This window comes from Phyllopteryx taeniolatus, chromosome 14, assembly GCF_024500385.1.
Source record: "Phyllopteryx taeniolatus isolate TA_2022b chromosome 14, UOR_Ptae_1.2, whole genome shotgun sequence".
Taxonomy (NCBI): Eukaryota; Metazoa; Chordata; class Actinopteri; order Syngnathiformes; family Syngnathidae; genus Phyllopteryx; species Phyllopteryx taeniolatus.
In genome coordinates, this window is record NC_084515.1 from 16,492,687 (window position 1) to 16,507,446 (window position 14,760).

Genomic DNA, 14,760 nt, shown 5'->3' on the forward strand with positions numbered 1-14,760 from the left:
TCACTCAACGCGACGCCGTGCTAGAGACTAAAAGCGCGGAGACCCTTCATGGTGCACCACAGAGCGGGGGAGCTGACATGTAGTGGTCTCCACAGGCCCGTGCTGGCTGTGTTTATGGACACACCCGGCACTTAGCGTCTGTTTCTTATAAAGGCTATCAAACGGGGGGAGCACCTGTTTCCGACACTTCCACTCCACTCCACACACACACACACGTGTTTTGCTGCTGTGTTCAAAGAGTCCTCGCAGGACAGCGAACACAAACGGGACCACTTTTGGAGCCACGGGAGCAAAGTGGATATAGCTATTTGGAATAATCAGGTTTGTCATTTATACAGTTGGGGACTTTTTTTTGGGTTTGTTTTCAAATTTCTTATGATAAGGATTCACGCTTTCTGTTCGAACAAAAACACATTCACTTTGTTATCAATGACAATGTCAGCGATGGGCTGTCAATATTGTGCTTGTGACAAGGGGATGAGGCCGAAGTGATAAGAATGAGGGGGGAAATATTTTCAGGAAGGCATTCATTTATCATTTTTTTTGTGTTTGACAAATATGACTGCGTGAAAAGATATGAGCAATGAAAACATACACGTGAACATGTGATAAAAGTCAAAGCCCGCAGGAAGTGGAGAGAGCAATGTTATCTGCAGCGATGTTGGTAACAGAAGAGCAACACAAACATTCACGCTGTGTTTTTTTTTTTAAATGTGAGGTTGTTCATGATAAATTCAAGTACTGTGGAACCTTTAAGATTTAACACAATTTGTTCCAGAAGTTTCAGGTCAGTAAGAAATATGTTTGTTTGTTTTTTTTGTTTTTTAAAGAACATTTTCGTTCATGGATTCCGTGACTGTGACGTGAACTAGCACAATAGGCAATTAAGAATTGAACTGAAGCTTGTGCTGATCCCGGACACAAATAGAGGAGCAAATAATTGTGTTGATTTTATAACGTGTCTCTCGAGTCGGACACCGCAATGTAGTTACCAGATAAGCTAACAGTTAGCCTAGCTTGTTCGATTTGCGCTTCAACTCTTCTTCTTTTTATTTTCCATAAGTCGGAATGCCCTGTGGCACCAGGCTGCCTCTTAAAGGTCAGTCTTGGTGCTACAACAGAAAACCTGTTCCGGGGAGGAGACTCGCAAATTGTTGATGGAGATAATGGTCGTGTTTGTGACGTGCTGTGCCGGTCATCTCAAGATGATGAAAGCAAAAAGACCAGAAAGAGATTGTTTTGGTTTTTTTTCCTCATCACCTGTGGGGTCTGTCGCATTTGAAAAATTGGTTACGATTTTCAAAATCGGTAAGCATGTTCTCAGACTTTTGTTCATGTACTGGAGTGGAACATGAATTTTCAATTAGATGGGTGGGGAATCTTTTTACTATCAGGTACTTTTCCAGTTCAAGTCCTCCACTAAATATTGGAGTTACTTAACGTGCGTACCCTTTTTCTATGTTTTTTTTGCCTGCCGGGCTTTCCACAGAGGTTTCGCAGTATGCGACGCCATGTCGTCTCCAAACGTAATAATCTTTCACGCTGCGAGTTCGTAGAACTTTCCAGCAGTTCTCGTGTGTTCTGTCCATCCCCCCCAACCCACCAGGAGGAGTCAGTGGCCGGTTAGTCTCCCATAAAACTGACTTGCGAGAAACCCCCACCACCCCAAATAAATGTACAGTACATTCGCCATACCGCAAGCGGACTTAATTAAAGATTGCTCAGCAGTTTTGTCGTGACGGCGGGAAGGTCGCCCCAAGGTCAGGCGGTGCCTGCGTGCGTACGTCTCTTCCCCCTTTGTGTCGGTCGAGCTCGCTATACGTCACAGTCTGAGCGCGACACGCCGCGCCGCAACAGAACAGAACCTTGTGACGCCGGGAGCAAAATGGGCGCTTAGCGATGTCATGTCAGCAGACCGCATTGTTTTCCCGTGTCATCTGGATGTCATCAGCTCTCGACTCGCTTTTCTCGCTCGGCACCGCACAGGGTTAACGGCATGAGTCGCCCTGTGGACAATTACATGCACCGTGCGCGCACACACACATGCACTCAGAAACATTCAGCCAAACACACATTAAGGCTGCTACCTCCACACCCCCCCCAGCCCGAGTAATGAAAACAAGATGTTTCACGCTCCTACCATGGTAGGAGTGCAGTCAGCTCCCTCCTCCACCTCCTGACCGCAGATTCTCTACAAATACTCTTCGGACTTTCTTAAATATGTGACAAAAATACATTTACGGAGAGTTTATGGGCACACATGCGGTATTGACCGAGGCGCACAAGTGACAATGAGCTCCGAGGTCGAACGTGGTGGCGTCTGAGGCGGGCATGCCATTTGTGTACTGAAGGTAATCCAAGTGCGTCAATAAAATCAAATTGAAATTATTATTATTTATTTTATTTTTTATTTTTTTTAAAGACATCTGCCCCACATACGCTGCACCTGATCTTCATGTTTCAATTTGTAACGAATCTCCTCACAATTGGCCACCAAATTACTGTATAAACACACCAGATAGTGATCTTGTTTACAGCCCACCCCCCCCCCAAAAAAAAAAGCACCCTATCCCTGGTGGAAGCCTCAGTCCGCAGCTTCCTATTTGCCAGTTAGCAGCTTCTATTTGGATTGGCAGCATTTGAAGTCAACTTTCCGTGTGTGGTGGATCTGCGTGTGCGTCCACTTTGCGTCAATCTACTTCAAATCAATTGAAGCCCACCATAAACCCGATAAATTAGGTTCAACATCATTCAGTGTAGACAACAACAACAAACAGCAAATAGTGGCCAGGAGGCATTTATCTATTCAACGGAATTAATGATTCGCCGTACTTTGTACATGTGTCCTAATTCAATCTTTTCTTACCTAGTATGTTTTCTGCTGTAGTACTACAGTGACTCCAGCTACTGTAGACAAATTCCTTGTCTGTTCTAACATAATAAAGATGATTATGGTCCTGAACTGCAGATAGGCATCGATTGGTGGTAGCTTTATTTTTACTTTATTTTTGAAAGAATGTTAAACAATATTACGTCTACTACAATTCATGTCAAGTGAAACTGGATGTTAAAACGTAATAAAAACTAAATGCTCAGAGACAGCAGGAAGCGAGGGAGACTGGACAAAACAAAGATGTTGCGTAGCTGCCAAGAAAATAAACATCGCAAGCGTCTACAGGAGCGCTAATTGTCGTTACAGACGGCATCACCACAGAAAGTAAGATCATCTTTAAGTGTTGAATTGAACACAAAGCTGATATACTCAAAGGTTTCTTCTGCCTTCTGCCATCTAATGGGAGAGCATGTAATTGTTCGGTCACTATACGCCAACTGGCATAGAACAAAGATATGATATTATTTGAAATGAATAAATAACTGTTTGGATCACTTCCACCAGCCTCTCTGATAATCTCTCACAACACCTTGGTTGGAAATCATCGAATTTTAGACACACTTGTAGTATGCGGTGCACTCCAGGTGACAACAGCACACTCAACCAAATCTCTAGACTGACCTGCGAGAGGCAGCATGGTGCCACAGGGCATGCAGGTTGTCGGAAAAAAAACAAACAAAACAAGTGTTGCAGTCGTAGTCGTAGTCGTAGTCGTAGCCGTAGTAGCAGCTGTTGTAGTTGGAGTAGAAGAAGAAGAAATAGAAGAAGCTAAGCTAATTGTTCAAAAGGTTTAGTAGCTAATTGGCTACTGTTCCGTTTCACTTTCGGTTGACATACAAGGATTTTCGATAACAAATATCGAACAGGTTTAACATTTCCGATTGTCAACCCTGACCGTAATCAATGCTGATCTGGGGGGAACAAAATATAGATTTTAACACACCCACACCACGGGATAAAACACGATAACCTTTATAAGTCCTTTAATGGGGAAATTGGCAATAAGCAATCAGTATAATCTTGACCTCAGACATTTGGGAATTTGCCCAAATTGGATCAAATTCAGCTCAATTATCGGTACGTGTACCCCACTTCAGTCTTAAATGTTGCCGGTTCAAGTCATCCAACTGGCATTAACACGTGGTTACATACTATATAGCACACCTGGACTCACTCATAAAGTCCCCTTGTGTTTATGACTGCAGCGCGTTAAACGCAGAGGTGGAATCTCGTGCTTGTAAAACACAACATGACATTGATAGAGTAAAGCGTTGCACAGGTGTACCCAAAGAGAGTCTGCAGCCGAGAGTACAATCCAAACAAACGTGACTACCGGGTAACACGTTTCAGCGCGTAGCCTTACACAAGCCCAGGCGGCCGTGTCGCCTTTTATTGCGATTATCGAGCCGAGATTGCGCCACCCCGGGAGAACGCTCCGTACCTGTCGCAGTAATTAAAGCAGACACGTTGTTTCACTCGTGCAACTCACACATCCACGCATGATGCGGAAAACAGACTCCAAGGAGGCACCTCCAGATTTGGCGAATACTAAACTATGTCGACTGCAATATAGTAGCTTTGACATGAAAACTCTTGCTAAACAGTCATCTCTTCGGGACATACGATGGCAAATTGACTTTTTATTGCCATTATTGTTGAGTTTCTCTGCCAGCTAGGATCACCAAGGCTGGGTGAAAATCCAGATCCACTTGCAAGCCACGACCACTACACCGTCTGAAACACGATCATGCAGAGGCACTGTACTGAAGAAACACGCACGTCCCCCACCGGTAGCTCAAAGCCAAAAGGTAAGCAGAGCTGCATTGACCTTTGTTGGATGCACGGATTAGCATTAGCAAACAGTGTAAACTCCTGACAAGTGGCACATACTTGATTTCCCGGTGAATTTGTCAACACGGCGGTGTACGAAGTTCTGCCTTCACCAGTGAAAATACTTTTCTTTTTCTTTACCGGGTCTTACTCCCCATTGGCTCAGCAGTATATGGGGCGGGCTATACAGTCGCTTTTCCTTCATGAAACACGGGCCCCTAAAAACAGGCTAATTTCAGAAAGACAAGAAATAGAATGTGAAGTATCGTATATATTAATCCTCAGGATATTTTGACAAAAGCATGCCACAGATATGTTTTAAATTGTGAAAAAAAAAATGTCAGGCAAGATCCTGTTAGTATTGACCGCAGGGTGTAGACGGACTACAATATATACTGTTAATAAGTTGTTACTGTTTAATATACTTGAAATACGATTTCATTTATATATATTTGTCTCAACTGTGCAAAAGAACGCATGTTTTACTGTACAATGAGCAGAGATTCGACCACAGGTGTGTGCAGGAATCATGAGTGTGCATGTGGGTGCATGCCCGGCTGTCCCTTTGTGAGCGCTCATGTGTGACACGCCCGTGCGTGTGCGTGTGCGTGTGCGTGTGCGCTCGCTCGGCTGTGATTGACAGTGCTGTTTTGAAAGCTGTTTCTACACACTTTAGGTCAAGCGAGCATCTCCATTAGCTCAGTGTGACCATTGTTCAGCGCTTCTTGACATGTTACAGCCCCCAAGCCGACTTGTGTTTTAAGTCATCGGTCTCCGTCGGCGCTTCGCAATGTGTAACAGGCAATTATCCACATTGTCACGTTTGCATTCACACCTGTGACACGGAGGTCACGGAGGTCTGGTGTAACGCAACGTTTTGCAGGATAAAGGCATCCCCAATGGGCCTCTATGCGCATTGAATATGCACATCACAATATCGCCGTTGGTTTTAGTTCTTCATCCGTTATTGTAAAACACAATTTTGGAATATTTGCCGACTCGATAGTCCATTAAGATCAAATGATCTGATTTCTTTTTTTTTTTGTAATGAGTCTGAAAGACTCCTCATGTGCTTTTGGTGCCTCTGTTTCGGTTAGCAACGAAGTCCAATTAGACTGAATGATTTAATGTCTGTGAGCGAGAGATACTGCTGGGGATAGGGAGGAAGTTGTTTTTCTTTCGCGGGTGACGCACCCATGTCTAATGACCTAAATACTGCAGGCTCACCCAACTGGCATAAGCACTACTGTACCTCACACCTGCATTCATTGTGAAGGTGCCCTTGGGTCAAATGCAGAAATGCATGAAAAACAAACGTGTCATTGATTGAGAGTAGAGGGTCACCATATCGACTTTCACAACAGCTCAGTGCAACGTGCCCCCAACCCCCACAAGTGACAATAAACAAGGGGAAACTTCCCCAATACCACCCTACCGTGGTGGGAAAATAAGCAATAAAATGCTCTAGATTGTTGCCAGAGGTTAACTTAACTTTGCCATTGTTTAAATTACACGTATCCCAATGAAATCAAGCAGGCCTGGAAGGGAACACGTGAAGGTGTCCTTTGAATGGAGAATATGAAAGGCGCTGAATGATGCCTACAAGGGTGGATGTCAAGGCTGAACATTCTCCGCCAATCACCATGGCAATATTTCATAACAAAAAGGAATGTTCGTAAAGGAAGGCCATGCAGTATGAATGGTTGAGTTTAAACACCTTAATGGCTCTCAAAGCAGCAAATTGGCAAGGTCGGGACTTATGAGTAATGCCCATCGCCAGGCCGCTGGTTCATTTAAGAGACGGGCAATAAACGGCTCAAGCAAGGGAAACTTTTTGGATTCAAACAAGGTAGGAATTCCATTTCCGTTGTTTTTGCTGGTCCCAAAATGCAAATAATAAATAATGAAAGTAGGCAGGGTTTTTTGTGGCTTTGCATTTAATGTGGCACAAATGGACCAAGGCCAGAGCAATGGTGGCCAAGTCCAGATTTTAGGTTAGGCGTTCTTAGATTTCACTTGAATTTGAAGCGCCGCATTCCAGTAACGCCGATCTTGCCTGCAGCTATCTAAAAGTCACAACCTGCGTGCTGTACCTTTTTCTTCAAAACATGCCACTTGTTGGCTATGAATTTAAAACAGTCCAATGCGAAAGAGTACGACGGTAAATGAACATTGCCATCTTGCGCTACGTGACGACGTATTCTTAAGCCGCTGCCCAAACGTGTTCATTGCGCATCGTTCATAACCTCGGAAACGTCTTCTGATGGAACTGTCATAAACCGGAGAAAAACATTGGAGTCGCTAAAAACAACCAGATGTTACTGAATGATTACTTGTGAGCTTTGTCACCCTGGGTTTAGTTTCGTATGTTAGCATGTTGTTAAAGCTCAGAAGGCTTTATCTGGCTGTGATGGCTGTTCTAGTCTTTAGACTGGTAATAACTCAAGCGAGGGAAAAATTGGGGATTCAAACATGGTAGGAACTCGAGTTCCTTTTGTAATTTGAGGTCCCACAATGGCAACAAAAATAAAAAGGTTTTGTGTTTTTGCATCTAATGTGGCACAAATGGACTGAGGCTAGCAAAAGGGTAGCACAATTTAAGAGAATCCAGATTTTGGGTTAGAAGTTCATGGAGGTTTCTTTGATTTCAAGTGGCGCATTCAAACCTTTGACCTTCCAATAACTCCGACTTCGCCTGCAGCTATCTAAAAGTCACAACCTGTGTGCTAAACATTTTCTCTGAAGTGACACATTTAAAAAAAAAATAAAAATTCCCCAATAATCTCCATGTTTCCTCCGCTAAGCCAATCCTCCTGTTTACTCCCCTTGCCTCAACCCCGCTCATCTTTTTTTTTTTCCCCACACGGTTCTAAGTTCTCCCACTGAGGGGACAAAGTGTGTCTCTAAGTTCACGTAGCACCTCGGGCGATGCGAGGGGAACAAGAGGTGGGTGACCAGTGACGCGGCAGCGCTGTGGACGGCGTGTGGGAGAAAATTGCAGGGTTGCTGACCTCACAGGGAAATAAGAAAAGGCTTGAGAAAATACACAACAAACAGGAGGCCGGTCCCAGGAGGCCGATCGCAGTCACTTTCAGCTCGAGCTCCTCGTAGAGTTTCGAGTGTGAGAAATAACCTGAAGGTCACAGGACGGATCACACGGGCAGCTTGGAGACCGGCGGCCGTATTTCATTTAAACAACTGGCAATAAAATCCATTTGGAAACGAGACCAAACAAACATGTTGATCGCCAACCACTGTGGATATTTGTCATTTCCAAGCATCATTTGTGTAGCTGGCTAACGCTAGTTATCGTAATGCATTTCAAGTCATGACAAATGTATTGTTTAATATCTGCAAAATCGGCTTGGTTTTATAGCTAGGGAGTGTGTTACCACATTTCTTGGGAAAAGTAGGCTATTAAAAATGACTCGGGCCAAAATATTATCCACTCCATATGACATATTTGCTAGCTATCAGGTGGCAATATAACCCATTAATGTAAAACTGGAGAAAGTCATTTCTGGAAAAGTTACAACAACAAAAATGGCAACAAGAAGAATGTTTATTCTTTCCGGGATCAAAATGCAAATTTCACAAAACAGTACATTTAGCTTTGCTACCCCTCGAGCTGGTAAACATGTCAACAGGCTGTATAGTATTATGTACATATTCTATTCGTAAAATTCCATCCTAACGCGTACGAGAGCGTTTTGATTTCTTTTGTCAGTAGCCCATTTTTCGGTGGGAAAAGCAAATACAGATTCTTCCAAAATCAACCTGGCAATTTCCCGGATTCGCAGGTACGTAGCATTGCGATTGGCACCTTACCAAAGGGGCACTGAAAGGTGGGATGGTTTCAGGTCAGATCAAATCAGGGTTGACTGTCAGTTTTATGGTGGTTGTTTCAATGAGCCTGGCTCTTCTGTAAAAATCACCTGAACAACTCACAGAAGATTGACTTGCTTGTTCAATTTCAAACTTGATGTTACCCAACTATTGAATGTATGCAAGCAATTCAAAAGTCACTTTTCCATAATATGTCCCCTAGCCACAAATATTATTGTAGCTGATTGGTCAAACTAAATAATGGTAGCATTGTAGCACTGACCGGCAGACGTGCGGGGGCGTTAGGGCCCGCAAAGGGGGTAAAGGACAAGTCATCCGTCTGGGTGCAGTCTGAGGACGTCACTGGGTCGAAAGACACATTTTTGCCACGGGCAAAAATGAGACAGTAGCATGATGGATGTTCTCCGGCCTCTAATGAAGTTCCTGTCTCATATTAGGCTGCAGTGAGAGGAAACAAAAAGGAAGGGAAGTTAGAGAGGCTTCATTGGGGGGCGGGGGGGATAAGAGATGGTGGGAGCGTTGAGTTATCTCATGCTAACTTAGTTAGCTGATCGGCTCCAGCGATACAGGAGAGGGGTCAAGACCCCTACCAACGTCCCCCAAGGGACGGAGGCACCGAGAAGTCAACATTCCTGAGAAACTCAGGAGACCCTCCTCCCCTGGAGAGGTGGCAGAGGGTGAGAGAGTGACTGAGGAGAGGAAACGGGGGAGAGAAAGATTCATGTCCTTTCCATTTAGCTTCCTCGCAGAACAATGAATGCACAAACGCGCTCTTCCACATTTTCCGAGCCGTCAAATTCAAGACATCATCGGTGACTCATAAACTCACACTGACCTATGCACCACTCATTCCTGCCGTTATTTATGAAATATCTTTTGGGCAGTCTTTCTAAAATAGCCTCTCTCTTTCTCTTTTTCTCACTCTCTCGCTCCACTACTCCCCTTGGCGAAGTCATTTCCAGTACAGCGGCGGCTGGCGCCTGCGGAAGTCTGACGAGAAGGAGGAATTCTTACAAGTTGTTTGGCGGACGGCCATCGTAATAGCGATGCGAGCGAGTCGGGTTTATCGCTTACATGTGCACGCAAAGAAACATTTGCATAACATGTAGCTGTGCTTGCTCCAGATCCAGCCTATGGAGAACTTTATGAAGCTGTGCTCGATCTTGTGACGGTGATAATCCTATTTTTCATCCATCTTACCCAAAACCTTCTGCAGACCGATAGCAGCGCTGGGCCGCGAGCCTACGGCTGCCTCAGCTTGTGATTTGTATCCCGAATATGAGCATGTCAAAAGTTGCCTTACTCCCACATTGTCAAAAGTTGGCTTTATTTCTGTGACTCTTTATAAGTCTCTGGAAATTCCTCAAGGATTTGTTGTTTGGACACGTTTCCAGAAAAGATCAGACGTGATGATGTGTTCCTATACAGGACAACGTTTGGGAACGCCAGCAACGACAGATGGATTTCATTTTGAAAGGTGACATTACTGGGACAAAAAGGGTAACTCACAGTGTCATATTTCCACGTAAAGATTCTCAGGTTTCGGGAAGTTAGGGCTCAAATGTTTTACAGATATTTATTGCCTTATAACTTTCTGTCTCTGTCTTTTTGGATATAGAGTGTCGACATACATTTTTTTTTGTTTTTTTTTTTTTTTAGGGAGGATAAGTATTCTTCACTGTTCATCTTAGGTTGGAATCGTATGATAGGTATACGTTATAAATTGTGTGAGCGAAATGAAGTAACGAGCCACCCATTTCCTTTTGTGATTGTCCTCATCCGGGTCGTCAGTAAACTGGAGACTATCCCAGCTGACTTTTCCAGAGGCGGGGTACACCCCGGACTGGCCACCAGCCAATCACCGGGCACGTAAAGTACAGACAAGCGACAATTCATATTCACACCTATGGACAATTTAGTGTCTTCAATAAAACTGACGTGCGTCGTTTTTGGGAGTAGGAGTAAATGCAAACTCGACACAGAAGCTGAGACCTCCAAACTGTGAGGCACTGTGCTAACCACTAGCGTACTGTGCTGCAAATGAGCTAACTACAGTGCCAACGAATGTCATCTTTTAAGATAGGCAAGCCTTCTGTTTCCCTACATTGGATCCAATCACATTTGAATTGTACTCGCTGTGTCGGCAGTGTCAAATACTCAGCATGAAAGCGTCTTTGATGACTTCGATCAAATGCTCAAATGTGCTCCGATAGTCAGTATCTGTGTAACCTGCTTAACCCGTCCTCCTGTAGGCGATGAAGATCCAAAGATCCAAGATCCTTTTCACAATTTGCAGCTGATGCAAGTGCATATGGCGGATGAATCATTCATTGATCTTGTTTTGATTCCTGACAAAAGTTGTCATTTTTGGAGCCTGCTATTCTTAGCTATTTTATTGCGATGCCACTTTGTCTGACCCCACAACCAAATCCCTGGGACTCCACCCACTGCATAGGAAGCCCAAGAAGATCAGAGGATTTAAAACGAGAGCTTCCAGCGCGTTTACTGCCAAATGTAAAGCACCAAGATCCCGGATTATATTGTTGTTCGCAAAAAAATGTATTTCGCATACCGTGCGTGTAAGGCATCATTTGTTTTCACGACGCCGAGCCACTCGTAAGTAGAAAAGCAGAAGATGAGTGCACAATCGCACCGTTTCGCTTCGCTTCCCATGTCTGTCGCGGTTCAACGCCAGCTCAAGCGGCGACGATTCCTGACGTAGGACGTTCTTTTATCTGGTCTCTAGTTTAAGACGCTGCCGTTCTTCAGTTTGACAGCCCTCATTCTGCTGGAGAACCTCCTCCTTCACCATGTAGGAATGTATGGGAAATGGACTCGCTTCTTGGAATGCCACGTGCAATCACTGCCAGCCAAGAAGGAGCGGGGGGGGAAACAATGGTGCATGATTCTCAATCACTCATCAATTGTGAATTCCGCAGGTGGGGTTACAGCCAGTGAGGGTAAGTAAACGTGCCACTGGCAGTAATGACACAGTGCTGTTTCCAGCCCCCCTCGACTGGAAGCCTGCAATATCTGGCAGCGGTGGTGGGTGGAAGGACATTCAAACTTTCACCATGGTTTAAAAATAGCCCGCCTCCTTCTCCGAGACAAAAAAGAGAGCCCTGCTAATAATCACGGCTCTGTGCTGGCCGTCTGAAGCATCTGGTCTGCGAATGTGTCATTTTTTTTTAGGAGGGGCCTGGGAAACTGTAGACACCACGCTGCTCGCTGCCCAGAATAAGAACCATGGGAATAATTGTATGGACCTTTCCAAGCCCCCCCCCTCTATTCGTGTGGGTCACTAAACCAGCTTGTGACCAGGATTGTCTCGACCTCCCTGCCAGTATAAGTCACTCGGTGGCTCGTTTTGGCAGAAACCGATGATTTTTATGGTAAGAGGGACACAATCATCATGGAGACGAAGATTGGGGGGGAGCCAGAGAATACAAGTGAAGTTCATGACATGACTGTCCAATAAAGTCATATTGACAGCAGAATTTTTTCAATCAAAATCATTGACCTTGAGTTTTGCGACAAGGTTCACTTTGTAGCTAAACAACCAATGAAAACATCTTTTACTATATAACGCCATGTTTTGAACAAATATCTCCGTAGGCAAAACACATTCTTCCGCTTCATAATTACAGTCAATATTTTGTATGAGCATAAATATAAAACAATGAAATGAAAAACAGTAAGGTGGCAACAGAGAGTGGCTTCTTGTTCACTGGACGCTGCTCTCAACCTCAAAATGTCGTATGTAATTTCGCAAACCGAGGAGCCTCTGTCAAAATATCTTATCGCTCCGCTGAGTGGGATCGATGCATTCGTGTCATGAATTCATGTCTACTTGGACATTTCAAAACATTCAACATACATAGAGTGAAAAAGATAGATTGATGTTTCTCGTGCTAAAGCCAATAAACGTCATTTGGGGAGCAGAAAACTTGAAGTAGAAGAGCATGGCTGTTAATAAAAGTGCTAAACTACTTTTCCTTATATTAACATCGTCAGTATATATTTGTCTCTTATCCATGTTTCCAGTCTGTTAATTTGTACTATAAAAGTGTTAAATCAACTGGCTTGCTCCTTTTAACTATTATGTTAACCATACGACTGATTTATTGTGCAGAAGATTTATTTATTCGGATTTGTAAATCCTCAGCGGAGCCTGACTTTACGACAGCACGAGGAATCAAACAGGTACTCTGTTCTAATTCTAATTGTGCGATTGGCTGGCGACCAGTTCGGGGTGTACACCGCCTCTTGCCCGTTGATAGCCGAGATGGGCTCCAGCGCTCCCGCGACCCTTGTGAGGCTAAGCGGCTCAGAAAATGGACGGATGGATGATTCTAATTGTCCGGCTGTTAACTTGGCTAACAATTAGCCTTGAGAACAGAATGAGACACATTGGTTAATGAATGCTGTCAAACAAGCATGTGGCATGGGAAGCAGAGTTCAATGGAACTGGAGCTAAACTGTTTGCCAATGAGGATAGTGAGTGCTAATATTGTCCCTCGTTTGTTTGGTATTGTTAGAACAGAAAGAAAGCAATGCGTAGTTGGCATGGAGACAAAAGATGAACCTCATCACAGTATTTGAATAAAACCAAATGTCACCGTGTGTCTTAGCCTTCTGTGTAGGATAGCACTAATCTTTGCCACATTGATTTTTTTTTTTTTGCACCTGACTACAAACTGACTGATGCTAAACGATGAGTTGGGCATACAAAGCGGGGTTTCGCAGTTTGCTGACATCACTGTGCGCTAAGCGCCACAGCGAGGGAGTGACAGACTGCGAACGAGGCGCTTGATTGCTCTCTGGAGCGCAAACCCACAGGAGCACCGGCGAGAAAAGCCACAGCATAAAATGGCTTGAACACAAATGTATTACTAGCTGCAGATATATATATAGAGATAGATGTTGTATATAAAAACAAAAATGAGGGAATCATTAAGAGAATACATTCTGCTCATTCAAATAATAAGTTATAAGTGTGTTGGTGGTGGTGGTTTTTTTTTTGGGTTGTTTTGTTTTGTTTTGTTTTGCTTGAATTAAAATATTTTTGCAGTTGACGGCAAGTCATGTCTGTTTGTGTAAAGACTGGACAACTGTTTTGGGGGGATAAAATATTCGATTAATACAAAAAGTAAAACGCTTTTATATACTATTTTCTAATTGCTCTCTTTTGTGGAAGGCAGCTGTTTTTGCTTAACAGTTAGCCTAGCTTCTGTTTCTTCTTCTGCTACTTTTCTGTGTTGATATTTTCCAGCAGTCTGGATGCCCTGTGGCACCATGCTGCCTCTCACAGGTCAGTCTTGGTACTGTGACAGTCTGGTTTGGCGAAAGGAAAGAGATTCACAACTGTCAATGGATATATATTAATATGTGTGGTCTACTTAAAAACAAGTATTGTAATGTACTAGAATCATTTTCTGGAGTTAAATGAGTGGCATATAAAGCATTTAAGGTGTCACTGCTGGGTTAGCGTATAACAGACGGCGCCGCAGCAGTGAGTCACCTACATCTCGTCATTTGCAAATTGTCATGAAATGTTGTATGAACTGGGTGTTAATAATTGTAAGGTCCTGACAGAATTCCTCATCCTTCCTCTTGGATGAACCCGTTGGGAGGACAGCAGCAGCGTGAGTTCCGTGTTTGTAATGGTGTATCCACTTACGAGCAATCAAAGCTCCATTACTACTGCATTTTAAGGCATTAGAGATGTCAACATTGTTAAGGCGTGTGTATTGTTTGCTCAGTCAAGGAAAATTAGAAAATGAATTCCTCTGGGCAGGAGTGGAGTGTGTTCACGAGGGGGGTGGTTGGGGTGGTAAAGTGAGGGCGGTGCACATGTGCGGGGTCAGAGGGTGGGTGTCTGTGTGCTCAGGGAGGGTGGTGGCAGCGGTGTGTGTGTGTGTGTGTGTGTGTGTGTGTGTTGCGTGGGGGCTGGGATGCCAAATTGTGCTCAGTCACCAGCGGATCATTTTCACTGAGACAGCTGAATTGTGGGAAAAGAGGAAGCGTGGTGGCTCTGCCATTTGTTTTGCTTGTCACAACCTCCCACCCAGACGCGGCTGAACGTGTACTGATTAAAAAAGTCAAACATGCGCTTGTACGCACCGACGTCCTGGAAAATGTAGCCTCTGAAAACACATCTTGCGGTACAGGTACAACGGGGAAATCCTTTA

The 14,760-nt window shown here is 44.1% G+C and overlaps 1 long non-coding RNA gene across 1 annotated transcript in view; it reads left to right on the top strand.

The window, feature by feature from the left end:
• The first annotated feature begins 233 nt into the window (after positions 1–233).
• Positions 234–14,760, top strand: part of LOC133489391 (uncharacterized) — a 37,438-nt gene continuing 22,911 nt past the window's right edge. The window contains exons 1-2 of the long non-coding RNA XR_009791887.1: positions 234–321; positions 4,570–4,701. This is a non-coding gene — a long non-coding RNA (uncharacterized LOC133489391). The remainder of the gene's footprint in view (positions 322–4,569; positions 4,702–14,760) is intronic.